At 40.3% G+C, this 18,896-nt stretch overlaps 1 protein-coding gene and 2 pseudogenes across 5 annotated transcripts in view; 2 read left to right on the forward strand and 1 right to left on the reverse strand.

Annotated features, from left to right (window-relative positions):
* The window catches only part of PRKN (parkin RBR E3 ubiquitin protein ligase), a 1,176,340-nt gene that overhangs the window by 530,013 nt on the left and 627,431 nt on the right, over nucleotides 1–18,896 (forward strand). The window lies entirely within an intron of this gene.
* On the reverse strand, nucleotides 7,611–7,701 carry LOC120402469 (annotated as a pseudogene).
* LOC120402467 lies at nucleotides 7,690–7,751 on the forward strand (annotated as a pseudogene).

Below are 18,896 nucleotides of genomic sequence, written 5' to 3' on the forward strand. Positions count from 1 at the left end.
TTAAAACAGGAATATGTTGCCTGGGGCCAGTCTGGACTATCATTAAAATATTGATTTTTTGTGTTAAGAATAGAATATTATCTGAAAGGAAGCATAGATTAAAAAACAAAAACAAACAAACAAAAAAAACATATGACTTGTAAGGTGTGTAAATACATAATTATTGTATTTCATTAGTTAGGTAGAAAAGAGAACTCATCATAGCCCCTCCATATTTACATCAATTTTTAAAATAAAAATGATTTTTAACAAATGACCATGGGTAAAATTTTCAGAAGAGCCTGACTCCCATTTTCTAAAGGGACCCAGGTACTTAAAAGTCCAAGTCTCACTGAAAGTCAGTGGGACTTGGGCTCCTAAATGCCCAGGTCACTTTAGAAAATGGTAATACGGGTCATTGGTCACTTTAAGAACTTAATTTTGCCCAAAGTCATTTTCTAGAAGACTCCTTTTAAATCAGGTTTAACCAAATCCTTGTGAACTTCTTTGGTTTTAAGTGGTCATTTCACGGGAAAAATTATTGCTGTGCCAGCAAACATTTGGGTTTTAAGATGGGGCTAGACTAGGAAAGAGACCATCCACTCTGGATGTCTGTCTGCCTCTTATGTAGCTTTAATTAATCTACTCTAGCTGGGAAATTTAATTAGTCCCTGTTGTATGTGGGTGCTGTGTAAACTTTGATGTGCCCTGCTTCAGCTGAATTGAAACTGTGCCTGTTCTGGAACTACAGTGCACAGCGGATTACAAAGCACACTAAATGTTAACTAAGAAGTAACCTATGCCTAGCAAGCAAGTTTGCAAACAAGGTGTGTGGGGAGACAAGCCAGGCCCATTGGAGGATCACTGGGACATTGGAAGAAGCAGCTGCCATGTTAGGACCTTATCAATCTTCTTTTCTTTCTCTATACCCAATTCAGCAAAGCACTTGACCTTGTGCTTACGTCTCATTGAATTTGATGAGAATTAAGCATATGCTCAATTGCTTTGCTGAAGAGGGACAGATTTAAGTGCAGGCTTAACTTTATACATATGCTTCAGGGTTTTTTGCTGAATTTCCAAGAATAGTTGTTTTAACTCAGGGGTCGGCAACCTTTCAGAAGTGGTGTGTTGAGTCTTCATTTATTCACTCTAATTTAAGGTTTCGCGTGCCAGTAATACATTTTAATGTTTTTAGAAGGTCTCTTTCTATAAGTCTATAATATATAACTAAACTATTGTTGTCTGTAAAGTAAATAAGGTTTTTAAAATGTTTAAGAAGCTTCACTTAAAATTAAATCAAAATGCAGAGCCCCCCCGGACCGGTGGCCAGGACCTGGGCAGTGTGAATGCCACTGAAAATCAGCTCGCGTGCCGCAGGTTGCCTACCCCTGTTTTAACTGAACCATTTACCCATCCCTACCTAAAGAAATTCAGTTAAATTTATCATTAAGGATTGATTGCTTATAGAGATCTCGATCCTGCAGTTTATAGTGTAGAGATACGGACTAATGTGCTTGAGCAGAGCCCGCCCTCCCCCCGTTTTCCTGAAGCCATCTGCCCGTGTGCTATCCACTGCAAGGTAGGGAACCATATCTAGTGTTATAGTTCCCCCTCTTCCCTCCCCCCCGACAAAGCCATTTGGATAAACAAATGCAACAAATGCCCCCAAACCCACTGGAAATAATGACAGTACATTTCAGTGTTTTTACATTCCTGTGTAAGCTGTAATTAGATTTAAAATATGACCTCTTTTTATCTTAAAATAACAACAAAAATTCCAGAGCACCTTGAGTATTAAGTTGTCAAGCTTCTGTCCAGAGTGAATTTTTACAGTTATACATTTTGGAGCATAACATGAAGGTGTATATAAAAGGAAACTAAGGCAAAGCAATTAATTATAAAATGTATGGGGATGATGTAGTAATGCCACATGTGGTGTCTTCCCCCCATTAATTCAGTCTTGAGTGCCTATTTTTCAGTTGCTGCTTTTTTGGGTTGCATGCAATGTAGCCTCTTGTTTTTTAGAAAAAGAACAAACCTCTTGTAGCAGGAAATTTCTAGTGACATAATTCATCTGCGTGTGCTGAACTAAATTGCTTTCTTTTTGTCCAGCTGTTTAAGGGGATTTTTTTTTTGAAAGGCTTCAGTTTGTTTGGCACCTCTCAGGAAAATGTGATTGTTGTCACTTTTCTTCCAGTGGCAATGCTTTGCTCTTTAAAGAAGACAAGAAAACTAACATAACCCTGTTCCTCTTTTAGAAGAAAGCTAGGAAAAAGCAAACAGCTTTTACATTTCCAGCTCCCCCCCATACTGTGCTTTATTTTTCAGTTGTCATGATTGTTTTTCTTCACTGTACTGAACAGAGCACCTCTGAAGTCAAGCACAATTTATATTGCCAAGACAGATGCTATAAAATGAAGCCGAACATGGCAGATGTTGAAAGAGTTGTGTGTTTGCAAATGATTACCTGTCATAATATGTTTCTTTGGATTTTGTTACATTGCTGAAACATTGGACTAGGAAGGAGAAGGAAGGTGGCTCTTGGCCTTTCAAAGCATGATTTAATGCCAGGAAGAAGAAGAGTTTTGTTGTACTTCTTGAAGATACGAGAAATATATCACATACTTGAATTCAAAATAACATGTTGAAATCAAAGGTATTAAGGACTAATTCATCATTAGTGACTCTCTCTCTTTATCTAGCCTTGATGACCTTTACCTACAGAAGGCACCTGAAGGTATGCGTGCAGAATCTTAAGATTAAACTCGGACATTCTATCTTCAAAAGAGACTTTCACTGAATGAGCTCAAATGCTTACTCATTAGAAGATGCTTCTGGTTGGTACTTTTGTTTAGGTCTGACCCTGAAAAGTGAAGGTTTGTGGAGAATAACAGATGGAATACAAGTTTGGTTACAACAGTAGTTTTCAACCTTTTTTCATTTGCAGACCCCTAAAAAATGTTGAATGAAGGTGGGGTTCCCCCTTTGGAAATTTTAGACATAGTCTGGGAGTTCACAGACCACAGGATGAAAATCACTGTTCTATGTTAACGAAAACTGTCTGTGGACCCCTTCGACATAGTTGGCGGACCCCAGGGATCCTCAGACCACAGGTTAAAAACCACTGGGAGCTACTTGCCATTGTGTTCTTTGAGACAGATCCAATAAATTGGAAGGATGCTTTCCTTATCCCCTTTTGAATTTAAATGAGACAATGCTTTACGGCAAATAATCTGCAGAGAAAATATCTTGGTGAATTGCATCATATTCAGAATTGTTCAATAAGCCATTCCTCAATTCAGTTGGGAGTTTTATTGTGAAATACCATGAGCATTAAAACTGAAGGCCCTGGGTCAGATTCAGTCATGAGATTTCTCTGATGGTGGAAAGTCTGCCCAGAGTGGGATTGCACCATTACAAAGCACCTCAAAACCCCACTCCACTTGGGCCTATGCTTTGCTAATTCCATCTCAGAAGTGTAATGAAGGGTAATGCTGCTGGGAGAGAGGGCATGTTTAGGAGGCTGGGGGATTTATAGAATATGCACATTCTCTGGGGAGTTTCTGACACTGAGGCGCTTCTCTTGATGGTCAGACTCCTAGGGCTGGTGGCTGTGCAAACATCTCCTGCCTTCCCCTGCAGGTGATTACCTCATTGGAACAGGTTTGTGCAATTTATATATGATGGTGCTCACAGGGAGGATTGTTATGATAAGAAGTGTTAAGGGACAATCAAGAATGGGGCACTGTACAAACACAAAGTAATATGTGGTCCATGCCCTGAAGAGCTTACAATCTAAATAGACAGGAGAGAGACACATTCAGAATGAACAATGCAGTGGTGACAAATGGCATGTTAGTTCTAACAACATTTTGGAAGGTGGGTTTAGTTAGGAGGCGATCAGCTAAATGGAAAATAAAAAGGAAGGGAAGGGGGTTGAGGGGGACAGGGTAGAGGAGAACCGGGTAAGGAGAGGCAGGTATGGTCTGATGCTGAGGTGAAGTAAACTACCAGTTGGCACATGGCAGAGGAACTCAGACTGTTTACAGTTTTGACTGAAAGGACTAAAGTGATCCCTGCTTTGACTGCTTCTGTTCCTACCTGCAACCATGGAGTGTCTGGCTGGCTCCTCTCTGCAATTTTCCCCCAAAGCCACATAGCTGGAGGGGAAGGTGGGAGGCACCATCTGGATCTTAGTGCCCCCCTCTCCCCCAAGTCCTCCTTTATTTTTGCCAGTTGGGTCATGTTTGATAGAGCCAGGCATGCTATAATATTGTCTATTAAATGCCAAACGTGGATGTAATAAAATGTGATTGTGGTTAAAAGGGCAAAAAAACAGGAAAAGCAAGAGTTAAGTTTCTAATAGCAATATTGACTTGATCATATTGCATATTTTGTATGTTTTACTGGATATAATTTACATCAGCCAGTAAAATATTTAGCTACAGGTTTAACCAGGGGGCTGAAATAGCAGATAAATGCCATGTGGAAAATATTTTGTGTGTAGCCCCTTTCTATGGATGGTGGAGTGCATTTGCTCCTCCCAGGGACTCTGTGTCCCAGCTTCGGACTAATGGACCTTGCATTTTTTTCAACTCCTTGGGCTCATGATAAGTGTCAATCCATGACTGGCTAGTTGCTGGAGCTAAATTTGATTCTGTGTACCTAGTGGACAGGTGAATAAATTTATGTCCTGGTGGTCATAGTGGATGTATAATGAATATTAAAATTAATTGAGAACCAAAAGGATAGAATTAAATTAAGGAATGGGTAAAGATAGGAGTAAATGTCAAAGAAAAAGTCAGAGGAATTGAGGGAACAGATAAATATACGAACAAATGAACCCTACAACAATAATCAGATTATCCCTCAAATAAAACATCTCCTCTAACAACTAGATCAAAATGCATCACAGAATATAAAGTCAAGTGGATTCAATCCCAGATTTTGTTCACAGGTGCCAGCTCAGTTTGTATTGGGTCTCTAGGCCTGACTGCACAACGGTAACTTTGAACAATAAAATAATCAAATAGGCGTTGCAGGCCAGATGGTTGCTTGTATCTGGTATGGCGCCAGTGCACCCCTTTGACCCCGAGTGTGCCCTCACCTGGCTGACACACCCACTGAACAGGATTTTCCTTACCCCAGAGCCCTTTCCTAATTAGCTAGGTGAAATATCCCCACCTCATTATTCACTGTAAAGATATTCAGCTGCAAATGGGAGGTCCCTGGAATAGATGTTTTAGAAACAAGTTCATATTGTTTCTATTTAGTAATAATTTTGCATATTAGTTGTGGTGTTTTTGTCAATAGCTATATACATTATATCAGATAAATGGGACCTGTCCCTTTAAGCATACAGTGGGGGGCACTGGGAGTGAGGTGTTGCAGGGTTGGGGAGTTCAGTGAGCATGTGTCTGGCTGTGGCTTAGCTGTGCACTGGGGAGGTCTCTGCCTGCAAGAAGCTCCTAAAGGAAAAAGGTTTGTTCTGGGAATCCAAACAACGGCCTCCTTTAAAATCTCAGTCTTATGAGTGAGGGTGAAACACTAGGCGATCTCTTACTAGTGGAACAGATCCCTAGGTTGCTCAAATCCTGGCCTTCTCTCGGCTTCTGAAGCAAGGGAGACCTAATAGGTGAGACTCGCAGATGATCCTCTCCTACTGATGTAGAGTCTGACGGCCCCGTTTCTCCCTGTTGGGTTCAGTTTGTGGCTGGTAGTTTTTGGGGAGGGAGGGCTTTGTTCCCTGCTGGATGCTTTCAGTAACAAAACAGTTTCAGGAACAGCTAGTGGATAGAAACATCCCCTATGAAGCTGGTTGCTTGTGGATGGAAAGGCCCCTTTGGCAAAGAGGCAAATGGATTCTCTCTTCTGCACCTCCTTGCTCCGGAGTAGTAGCTAACTCCCTTTCTCTGAATGCTAGGCTTGTCCATACACAGCACTGTGTCTGGGCAGCTTCAGGCATGTGCAGACTAGTGGGGCTTGCAGTTGGTTGCCAACAATATTTGCATTTCCTGGTATTTTGATTTTAACTGTGCAGTCTTTATGTTGCATTAGCACATTTCTTTAATTCCTTTTCCTATTTTGCACCTTTATTATTTGTTTTTTTAATGTTGATATTTAGATAAAGGCTTTATTATGGTCACAGTTATACTTTGAAAGTCTCTAGGGTGAAAGAGGTTTGGAGAGGAATGAGTTTCTCCTTCTCTCCTTTGCAGCTGGTATTGAGGTGGAGAGACTCCTTTTCTGCAAGGCTGGGTTAACAGAACAGCTGCATGTTGATTAACATGATGATGGCTGTATCTTTGCAACATGAAAAGGTAGAAATTCACTTTATTTATTTGTGTTTATTTTTAGTGTATGCATGGGATTTACAGAGTATGCTAAAATGTCAGTCTCCCTGAGATCATGCAGTTTTCTCCTCCCTGATAATTTTTTTTTTTTTTACTTTTCTGAGAAAGTTGCTGTGTGTGTTTCATTGAGTTACTTCACAGTCTGCTTCATCCAAACTGTCCCTGCATCAGCCTCTGAGTCTATGAGGCTTGGTGTCTCGGTTACTGGGCTAGCTGTACTTTGTATCCCTCTGTGGGCTCTGAGTGCACTCTGGTCAGCAGTTAGGTCTCTTGCCTTCACTCATCCTAGGGTGTAATCCTGAAATTTTCCTGCTCTTAGACCAGCATCTGTGTGTACCAACCGTGATTGCTTAGCAACTCCAGCATGGTTTGGAGTCTGCAAGAAGCTCCTAAAGGAAAAAGGTTTGTTCTGGGAATCCCTTTTGGGAGCTGTAACCAGTAGGTGAATAGTGACCCAAAACAGCCTTTATAAAACAAAATATTGTTTATTCCCATCAGTAGGAATAAAGCAGAATAAGAGAAAAGGTTTTAACACAACAAACAGGCTGTATCCATCTCTTTATTATCTAAAGCTTAAGTAGGCCTAGCTTATCCCAGACACCCCACATCTGGGGACTGGGGCTCAGTTGACTTCTCAGCAGTCTCTCTCTCTGTGCTTTAGATGCTCAAGTTCTTTATTCCAGTCTCCTAGCTGGATTTCTCCCTCCCCGGGCCAAGCTGGGGAGTTAGAACTCAGCATGGTCAAAAGTAAAACTTCTTGGTGAATACTTGCTTTGTCCATTAAGAATTGATGAATAGGACTATCAGAAGCAATTGTCCGTTTTCCTTTCTACATGCAGTTCCTGCTGGAATTAACCCCTCATAATCATAGCAAACAACATGATAACAGTCAAACAGATGGACATAATTAAATATTACAGGCCTCTCCTGTAACCTTCACAGATGGCACACAAAATGTGCATGCATGTAACAAGGGAATGTGGGGAGCAGAACTTCATTAAGCTCTGCTAAAATCATAGCATGCTACTGAGTATGCTCAGAAGTAATTTTTATTAATAAGATTATAACTAGTTTTTAAGGGTAGTTAGATATTTTTCTACAGTGGCATGGGAAATTTCTACTAAAACATAAACATTTGGGAAAAATATGAGTGTGTGCAAACTGGAGCTATAATTTAAACCTTGTCAAGTATCAGAGGGGTAGCCATGTTAGTCTGGTTTTGTAAAAGCAGCAAAGAATACTGTGGCACCTTATAGACTAACAGACGTTTTGCAGCATAAAAATATGGAACGCTTCACGAATTTGCGCGTCATCCTTGCGCAGGGGCCATGCTAATCTACTTCGGCAGCACATATACTAAGATTAGCATGGCCCCTGCGCAAGGATGACACGCAAATTCGTGAAGCGTTCCATATTTTTATGCTGCAAAACGTCTGTTAGACTATAAGGTGCCACAGGATTCTTTGCTGCTTAAACCTTCTTGCATCCTTAAAGATTGTTCTCATTACTAGAAGCCATTCCAGTGGGGATGATGAGAGATCCTCAAACAAACATTGGAAAAAGGACACTTGAGAGCATGTTAAGTGATTGTCTATGCACTCTACACACTTTTAACATCGGTAGCAGTGCTCATTGTCAGAAGATCCTAAGCCTCAGGGCCTCAGAATCAGCGATATCCATGTATTTATTATGAGTTATGAAAACGGATGGAATAGATGAGTGACTGAGGCAAAAATAGCAAAATTAATTTACACAACTTGATGGATAAATGGATATGATTGTTGTTTTGCACGTGTACTTCTGCATCCGTAAACCCTCAAAAGTTGGCAGAGAAGACTTGATGGTGGCAGTGGTGTGACTGAATTGCTGAGGTGACACGTTGGTCTTGTCTTCACTGTAAAAAAAGGTATTTTAACTTAAGCTAACATGAGGTAAATCCTAGAAAAAAACCCCAAGGTAGTTGTAGTTTTCATGTCTTAGCATGTCAAGGTAAAGATTTTGAGGGGAAGTGAAGCTATGATTTATGTGGACCTGTTAACTCTTGTGAAAACTTCAAACTATCTTGTCATCATTGGGTTTTTACCTTGCATTTACTTAACTGGAGTTAAGAGTAACCTCTTTTTTAGTGAAGACACACCGAAGAGGAAAAAGTAAAAAAAAATATTGAATTATTTGTTTTAAAAATCAGCTTAATTGTGTAATCTGGGATCTTAAACACCAAAATGCCTTAACCATAATTGGATTGTTAATGCTTTTTAAGTGCCTTAAATGTACATTTCCAGACCATAAAAGAAATCTAAACATCTTAAAGTGTAACCTTAGCTCTGAAGTTCCTGGATTTGTAAAACATGGTTTTGGTATAACTGTAACATTCTGTAATGTATTTTACCCTTAAAAGTTACTGATAATGTACTCTTAACTTATATTCTAAGGTGCGCAAAAAATAAAAAATCACTGAACTCACTCAATTATCTCACACTGTAAATTATCAGTAAAATACAGGAACAGATTTTCTCAGTATATAGCAGGATGAGTTTTTAAATAAATGACAAATCTATAATAGAAGAAGCACCTCAACAGAGTTTGCTCAACTTATTCTTTTGAGGTTGCTGCTTGTGATTCTTAAAAAGCTGTTACCTCAGCATCCTCTCTGATTAGTTACTTCATGTTCTCACGCAACAGAACAATAGAAACACTCTAGAGAACTGTTTCAATTCCCCAAAAACAGAGCTACTGCTATAAAAGCTCAGTGAACACTGCCACTTGCTTTATGGCAATGGAATAAAAAAAAGATGGAATAACAGGAAACTAATGCCTGATTTTTGTAATGAGGCATATGTGTGTCTAATGAATTGGAGACACAGCTCAAGAACAGTTCATGCTTAAAAACCATTACTTCTGTATTGCTGCTGGTGTCAGTGAAAGGTTGGGCAAGCTGTGTCTTAGGGAGCAGTGGGAGAGTTAATGAAGCCCTTGTTCATTTGACCCTTCCTTGTTTTCTCATTCTCTGCCTTGTTTTCACTTTGCCCACCTTAAATATATATGCAATGGGGAGATAGACTCCTGTGCTGTTACCAGCAAGCTGAGCAGAGAGCTGCCTAAGCTAGCTGTGAGTAAAATGCAGAGGAAAGGGGAAGGCATAGGCCCAGATCCTCAGAGGTATTTGGAGTCAAACTCTTATTGATCTGGGTCCTAAGCACTTGACTGATGGGCCAGAAGTAGCCACCTCCCTCCACTTGAGATACTCAGCTGTGAACCTGGAGTTAGGTGCATGAGCCAGATAAACTGTTTAGGTAGTCAAAACCCAGACCTATAGAAAAACCCAAGAGAGGGACCCCCCCCAGAATATCTATTAGCCCAGTGGTTACGGCACTCACCTGGAATGTGCAGAGCAGGCATTTGAATTTGGGTCTCCCACATCACAGGTGAGTGCCCTAACACAGATGAACAAACGGACCCTCCCACAAACATGTTTGCCCTGGCTGTCCTTTGTGACACCTATCAGGTCTTAAGTGTGCTCTGAGCATGCCTGTGAAATCAGGCCCCGCTGGCCTCTAGAGGTCACTTCCAGTCCTATGTTTCTATGATTATGGGCTGGAGAAGTTAATCCACCAGAGCAAGTGGTGCTGTCTGCATTGTACTCTGCCCAGATGACTGACTAACAGAGACATCCAGAATGCTGGCATTTGATAGGTGGTGCTGGAAACTGTTTTCTTGATAGCTTCTTGATTATGTTGCTTACAGAAGAGAGGTTAGATGTTGGACATTAATTTGTGAGGTTTTTAGCATTGTGCGGTTACTTTAGTTTCGGATGCTGCCACACCACCTTAAATTCACTCAAAAATATATGTTAAAAAATTCCATAGCTACAACTAAAGGATTTTAATTTAGCCCAAGTAAATACTAAAAACCAACAGTGTAGTCTTCTGAACACTGGGATGTAGTTGGAATAATGCAGAAATGAATTGACAGCATAAGGGAATAATATCCGAATGTACTATTGTTTGACCAGAAATTAAGACGTGCAAAAATCCAAATGAAATATGCAAATGGCTGAATCTGTTTTTACAAACTGTAATGTATAAGTTGCTTCTTTGTAGAACTGTGCCGAAGTGATGACTAATGGGATCAGTGGTGAAAACTAACCCCAAATCAGAACAATTTAACTTGTCTTATCCTTGTACACCGCTACCTCGATATAACGCCACCCGATATAACACGAATTTGGAATAATGCGGTAAAGCAGCGCTCCGGGGGGGTGGGGCTGCGCACTCGGGTGAATCAAAGCAAGTTCAATATAACACGGTTTCACCTATAACGCGGTAAGATTTTTTGGCTCCCAAGGACAGCGTTATATTGAGGTAGAGGTGTATATGAAAATTATAGTCCAATGTTTTACAACCTTTTTTAGTGTCTGCCACTGTCAGTGTAAAGTTTAGCTTGTAACACATCATCTAGCCTTCAAAATCATAGACCCGGATTGGTTTAGCTAGTGCTGGACATCTCCAAGTTACATACTGTGTGTGTGAGGGAAAGGGAGAGAAAGTGGTGATGCAGTTAGAATGCATAGAAATAAAGAAGCTCTAATCGTTTAGCCCAGCTTGCGTTTGTCTACATATCATTTTAAAAGGGACTTGAAAAGAATTTCCATGTTCCATACTTTCTCTACAGTTATTGGAAAATTCATCCTTTTCATGAATGACATGACTGCTTATGTGTTTGGAGGTTGATTTAAAAAAAATCAGTGTTGCATTAAAATGTCTTCAATTTACTTGTTTTATGTAACTTAAAATGAGTATTTACTAGCTTGGCCTCACACAATAGTAGTGAGTGGATTGGTGCGGTGGGATAGCCATGCAAGTAAAAAAGAGGAAAGAATATGGAGAAAAGGGTAACATAGGCATGAGCTGTGATCAGGAACTGTTAAAGATGTTTTCAGTAAAATTTGATACTGTTGCACAGCTGTTGATTTTTTTCCAAGTTTGTGGGTGAGCAACCATGGTAGCATCTGACTTTGCCATCTTTACCCATTACTTAAGAAAATGTACCTGAAAAAGATGCAAGATTGGCATCCTGGAAAGTACTTGGTGTATCCACTGAACAATTACTTGATGTGAAAGTTCTCCCAAACTGCCCAGCCACTCTGTTTCAAACTTGACCTGAATACAGAGGTATCCTTTGGGGATATTCAGTCTGCATAGCCTACTGGCTTCTATGATAAGATTGCCAACAAGGGTTCCAATTAGTGCCACTTATGATGTGTTTCTGTGACCTTGTCAACTTTAGCCATTCCACCACTCTACTTTATATATCATATAAGTGCTTGTTTTCAGCAACAGAAAAACGTGACTTTTTGTCCATCTCTTGTTCTATGGACACACATTTAGGTCCAGATTGTGACTGGACGTTGTGCCCGTAAGCAAAAGTGAGATTTGGGAGGGACTACTCTCACATGCTTGAGGTTAAGCAAGCAAATAAGTGTTTGCAGAAAAAGGGCCTACATTTGTAACCCTTTATTGATCTGAACAGATTGATGCAGGTAGATTTGGAAACAATAGTTTGTTTGGTAAGAGAAGCTCAGTTCCAAGTTGTCAGATGCAGATCCAAATTTTATTCTCATTTCACAGCTAATACTCGTGAATAATGGTTTGAATCTGAACACCCAGAAATTTGGAAGGCTTTGAATCAAACACCCCACATTCAGCAATATTTAAAATGTGAATTTTGGTTCAAGGCCATCTTCGTATGTTAGTATTGGCAGCTTCCCTTTTTCTGTTATTAAGTTCTACTTCAGAAGGCTTAATCCTGGCACCATGGAATTAATTAGGGGGCGAGAATAAACAGCTATTTACATTTTAACAAGATTGAAAAGAAAATGAGAAGGACGATTTTTAATCATGTTCAAATTTCATTAGGATTTTTACTGAAACATTTTTAGGCATTATCAGTCATTTTGCTGTACTGAATTGTTTATTAATGAATTTGGAAAATTATAGTGTTTATACATTTCTGAAGTCATTTAAAGAGTATTAGCCTGAATATACACACACAAATGAAAAAATAAATAAATAAAATTGAAACCAGGATATTTTACTGAAAAACCTACAAAATAATTTATGTTGTTAGTTGAGCCAGAATAGTTTAAGAAAACTGTTTTTTTCCCCTCTATTGGAAGGGTTATAACTTGTTCCTGAATATCAGGATTTCTGAACTATGCTTTTAGCTTTATGGATCATTTTTAACATTGAGACATTTGTTCCTTCCTCCACAGTTAACATGTGCTCAGGAATGATGTGCATGTATACAGGGTCCAATCCTGCATTGATTGCCACAGAATTACTTGTGTGAGTAAGAGTTTGCAGGGTTGAACCTCCAGTTACAAGGACAAATGTTGTATATACCCAGGGGTGAAAGTAACTCACAGGACTTATCGGTACGGCCGGAGTCCTGGAGGTGTGTGGCCTCAACCAGAAGAGGTGGGGCCTCAAGATTTAAAGGCCCTGGAGCACCAGCTGTGGCTGGGAGTCCCAGGGCCTTTAAATCATCCAGGGGGCTCCCAGCTGCAGAGGTGGCTGGTAGCCCCCAGGGCGAAATAAAGGGCCCGAGGCTCCAGCCATCGTGAAGCTCCGGGCCCTTTAAATGCTGGCCCCAGCCCGCCCGCCAAAGCTACGGGCGGGATTTAAGGGCCCCTTCAAGTTCCCTGCCGCCTGGCCCGACCGCTGCTGGAATTTAAAGGGCTCCTCTGGGATTCCCGCCACAGCAGGGAGCTTGGAGGAGCCCTTTAAATGCCAGCCCCAGCCCGGCTGCTGGAGCTGCGGGCGGGATTTAAAGGGGTCATCTGGGCTCCCTGCTGGGTCTCCCTCTGGGTCCCCCTGACCCAAGCCCTTTAAATCCCCGCCGCAGAAGCCGATGCGGTCCGGCACGGTGTACTAGCTCTTGCCGGTACGCCGTACCGGACCATACCGGCTTACTTTGACCTCTGTATATATCTGTACACAGAAAACAGTATTTTTAATAAAAAATTAAACAATGCTGTACCTATTTTTTATAGCGTGTTAATTTTATATAGCAGCAAAGAACTGAATACGGTCTTGAAATGAAGCCTGTTATTCTTGAATATGCACACTATCTGTGCTAGTTATGGACGTTTACTAAAGGAACAAGTTTTAATGCCTTTGCAAAAAAAAATCCCCTTTGCGAAAGAATCTCGCACTTAGGGCTTTGCTTCCCAGAATGACATCATATCTAATGGCTCGGTTTCTCACTTGTGCCAAATATCTACCGGATGCAGCTGGGGGGAAGAGAAACACAAAGAAGCCAACTGCAACTCTAGTTTTATGGTAGATTTTCCAGCACCCTGGTCCTGGCATTGTTTAGGCAGCCAGTGAACTCTATACTGCTTCAGCCACAACCCCTTTCCCCCATTTGTGACCCTAACACAGGAATGGTAGAAGAAGGTGGCTATGCCTGTTCTTAGCTAGCAGAGTCTCCACCATAAAAGTCCACTGGCTTCATGGTCCCAGGAAGGAATTGGAGTGGTGGATTTTTTTTTATTATTGTATTTTAAAATCATGCTGTGCCCAGTAGGAAAAAGGAAGAAAATACATGTAAATGTCTTTGGTTTGGAGAAAGTTTTGCGAACTATTTTACAAATTACACCCCTAATACTTAGCACTTTTACAGCACTTTTAACTGGAAGTTCTCAAGCAGTTTTCCAGCTATTGACAGTGGAATTTCCAAAAGCCAATGCTGAGTGTTGAACTCTGATCACTTAAAGTCTCACAATAGCCCTTTAAAGAAGATGTAATTATCCCATATTCTTAATTTACAGGTGGTTAAACTGAGATACAGAGAGGTAAAGTGACTTGTGCAGAGAGTCGGTGGCAGGGATGGCTTCACCCATCACTGAAATGCACCTGATTCAGGGGAGGTACAGAACAGTAATAGTAATGTTTTGTAGAATGTGTAGTGCTATCTGTACTGTTCCCATTGAGCAGACAGATCTGGGCCGAGCAGTTCAGATCTCAATGAAGTCTTTGGGAGCTACCGGTCCTCAGCACCTCTGAACATCGGGTCATTGGTTTTTAAGGTCTCATTGGGAAGACCCCCACACAGCAAACTATGTGGAACTGAATTTACTTCCAAAGCTTGAAGGGCTGAGACATCTCTGCTGGAATTTGAAACATGGCAAATTGAGTGTTAAGAAATTTTGATGTCAGGTGTTACTTGTATAATTTTTTTATTTGCAGGATTATTTTCTCTTCTTCTAAAGTTTTTTTTCCAGCAGGTACAAAGGAAGTGTCTCAGGAGGCTGCAGACGTTACAATGCATACCACTATGGAGTTCGATAGATTTATACATGCATTCTTTGTTAAGTTCTTGCCTTTTATAACATTTAACTAAATAGCCTTGTTAATTTACTTCCTACTTATTTCATGTCAACAATAGTCTTAGGGAAAATTGCAGTGCTCCGAAAGTCATTAATCTGGTCCTGCAGTATTTTTACGTGGCCTTTTAAAAGATGCCCTTCTCAGTGGAACTTAAAAAACCAGCAACCTGAAAGCATTTCTCTAAGTTGAAACTGATTCATCCAGTAATTTTTGTTCTTTTTGATATTTTTCCAGTTATTTCCTAGAGCCCTATATAATATAGAAAAAGACTGATTAGATCAGGGGGTCTCTGGCTAGGCCTCCTTTGATGCCTCCCTGGTGATCTTGAGGCTCCATGACCTAGGTTAGTGCCGGTAGGGAGCCTCTAAAAATAGCTGCTGGCTGCCTGAGTTGTGAGGAGTTAAGGTGCCCCCACCCCAGCTCTGACCTTTCCTGATCCTTATTGAAAGGAGAAGTCAAGAAGTGGATGTAGGAGCCATATAGTTTCACTCCCTCTAATTCTACATTCAATAAAGAGCAGGAACGATCTGAAAGATGGCCGAGTTTCTCACAGCATGGTCAGTCACCAGCTACATTCTCAGATTTCTCATCTGCACTATGATGAGCCTTGGATTCTCAGGATCATAGAGAGTGTTCCCCAGACCCCTTGGGGAATCCTCACATATCCAAGTCTGAGAAACCTCTTCAGCAACATAGGGTTAGAGGGGTTATGTGCTGGGTTTTTTTCTTCTTGCTGCTGAGCTGTTTTTTCTGCTCCATGCTGCAGTAAAGTCACAATCATCATAATGTTACCGAAATATTGGGTCCATCTAGCTGAGAACCAATAACAGCCTGACAGGGATAAGGAAAAGATTGCTTTATTCTGCAGAAGAAAGGAGAGCCCTGTAATAAGATACAGAAGACTCTGTCTTACACCAATTTCACAGATCCTTTATACACATTTAGACAAAGACCCTTGCCGTGTTCATACCTGATTGGTGGTTGCCAGACCCCGTACTTCTGCTATCTGGACAGTGAAAACTGGTTTGGAGCTAGTTTCTTCTGCTTCAAGGCCGAGGAGAAAAGACAGTTCAGAAGTTCAGGTTACTGTGTACGTGAGGCTTCTGCTTCCCCCTACTGGCTTCCTGCTAGTTGTTAAGGGGGGTCACCAGTAACTTTCACAATAAAGTCAAACTCTATTGCCAACTAAAGGTTTCTGTCAGAGAGGCTGCTCTCTTTGATTAGGCAGGCTGTTGGAGGAGGAGAGAGAAGAGAAGTGGGGCGGTGGGGAAGAAGGAACTGGAAGAAGAAAGGGGAGCAGAAAAGTAAGATTTAGATGAGGGAGTAGATTTGGCCCTGCAGAGAGAGCAGGAGAGATGACTGGTGCTCAGACATAGGAGGAAAGTGGATTTGAAGCGAGAGAGGTGGTGGGAAGTAGAGAGAGGATGGAGACCGAGATGTGAAAGTGAGAGAGAAAGTAAGTGAGAGGCATGGGAAGAAACAGAGAGATCAGAGGAAGAAGAGAGAAAATGCAATATAAGGAAGAGAGGAAGAATGCTGAGCAGTGAGGGGGTGAAGGTAGAGGAAAAGAAAAAGGAAATGGCAGACTTTTGAAAGATGGAGGAATAGAGGCAGACATAAAATAGAGGGAAAGGAAAAGAGCTTTAGACTGTTATGTTTTCTGAGTCTTATTTACTTCTTTAAAGAATGGAAAAAGAAAAAAAAGAGAACAAAAGCAGCAACAGACACAGTAAGAGAACAATTTAAAATGATTTAACAAAATGTATGACCAAAATGTTGTAATGAAATGGCGTTAGTGCCCAACCACAAACAAGACTCATTTATGTTAGGTGGGATTCTTTCATCTCTGATATTCATCACTTTCTTCAGATATTGCTAAAGTACCACTGCTTACGATGACCTTTCTTCCTAGCTCTCTGAAACGTTTGAACAGCAGTTCTAATAATTTATTTTGCCTTCAGGTCTACAGTTTGCATTAAATAGCTCTATCTTGTAGGCTGGTTGAAAGAGATTGCCCAGGCCACTTTACAGCTGCCAAAGAACCCTGAAAAAAGTCTTGTTCAGGGCCTTAGCCCTCCCATCAGCATTGTTTTGATCATTGCTTCTTTTAATTCCTATTTTAGTTTAAACATTCTTGCTGTAATATCTCAGCACCTTCAAAAATATTTTAATTAAAAATTCTTTCAGGTGCAAACCCTGTATATTATAGAACGTTTCAGTCTTGTTTTAATTACTCTTTTAGCCAAGTAGAAAACGATTGCAATGTAATTATGGTTAACACAAACACAAAAGGATTAATGAGATGGATTAATGAAACTATTCCATGAGTAAAATGTTATAAATAAAAGCAAATGAGTCTTCTTACGGAAAAAAAAATATAAAGCAATATACTACATCAATGCATAATGGTCTTGTTGGGCCACATTCTGATCTTATTTATGCCATTGTAAATCTAGAATAATTATGTGTAAGTCAATGCAGTTGTTCAGGATTTATGCTAGTGTCCTGTACTTTGGAATCTGGACCTTGATGTTTGTTAGTACAAATACATTGTATTGAACTGCTTCCCAGCTCATTGTTTGACTTCAGCTTCTTTGTTTTTTAAACCAAGATAAGAACTCTTTATGAATGAAAGATCTGTCCTTTGCAAGATTATCTCCTCTTTATTTGTAGTGATCTGGCACCCCCACAGGTTCAGAGATGTGGCTGAAACACAGACTAGACTTGTGGCATTTTATGGTTAGTTTCAGCTATTATTTCTGTCTGTGTTAACTTTGACCCTGCTACAGCTGCATACTTTAAAGAAGTAAATAAGACTCAGAAAACATAACAGTCTAAAGCCCAGATCCAGCACAGCTCTTGACTTAAGTGGGGACTACCCTGGTGTTTAAAGATAAGCACATACTTAACTGTCTTGCTGGAGTGAGGCCTAAGAATGCATTGACTACATAAAAATGACTTTCATGGATAAATACATGTATTGGTTGACATAGAAAATGTTTGTCAACAATTTATATGTAGTTTTGGTGAGGACTCCTGTTTTACAGCCCCAAGTTGAAACTGACAATTTTTATAAAAAGGCAAAACTAAACTTAAATTTATCTTTGTTACCACTGCCCAGGGTGATGACATAATGATGAACCTGGTAGTGAAACAAAGAATGGTAGCATAAGTGTTGTGGCCATTTCTGAAAATCCTCTGCATGTGAAATTCCCATTGAAAAAAGGGTGTTCTGCACGCCAAGAAGTAGACCTTATAGCAGATTATTTATTGGTAAATAAACCAAGATTCTGATTTCATTTGTAACGGTGTAAGGCTGGTGTAACTCCATTGAAATCAGTGGATTAATACATAATAGCCCATCTCTCCACCTGTGATATTCCCATTGTTGAGATAAGTGGAAACATTATAATAGTTCCTTGGTTTACACGAGAGGGGGCTGGTGGCAGGTATTTTTCACTTAGGCATCCTCAACTCTGGACTAACTCTTCAGTTCCCCCCCCCCCCCGTACTGGGTCTTTGATAAGAGTGGGATATGGGCTGTGGATGGTAAAATGTGGGTGTTGCAATTAATTTGAATATTATTCTAGTGAGGATGGGTTTGGTTGGGCACTGTACTCCAGATTTTGTGGATTTTCTGCATCTTTTTATATATTTTATTTATTGTAAAAGCACCTAGAGACTTTGAATAGCTGCTCCCATTAAATAAAAAGAGGGAAATAGCGTGTGTGTGTGTGTGTGTGGCTGTGTTAAGAAAGCAAATAACAAACAGTGATGATATGATCATAAACCTTATTCTCAAGGCTACATTAACTTGCTCTTTGAATCTAAGGTACTTTGTTTCTTAGTGCAATTATTTTTTCATTAGCAAAACTAAATAGATGTGTTACTTAACAGATTAATTTTGCAAGCATTTTCCTAAAAGTCTTGTTGTGAATAATTGACTTTTCAAACTTATGAGATGGTAGTTTATGAAACTGCACATTTGTCAGCTATGCTTTCCAGGCTTGCATTCCTCCAACACTTCACATGGGGGGGCACTTCAGCTGGAAGCTGAGCTTTGATGGGACCGAAGTGACATTTCCATTGACAATAGGGTGGCATTTTTCTTTGCTTAGGCTCTGTACCAGCAAGATACTTAAGTATGTGACTGACTAAGCATGAGAAAGACAAG

This window comes from Mauremys reevesii, linkage group 3, assembly GCF_016161935.1.
Source record: "Mauremys reevesii isolate NIE-2019 linkage group 3, ASM1616193v1, whole genome shotgun sequence".
Taxonomy (NCBI): Eukaryota; Metazoa; Chordata; order Testudines; family Geoemydidae; genus Mauremys; species Mauremys reevesii.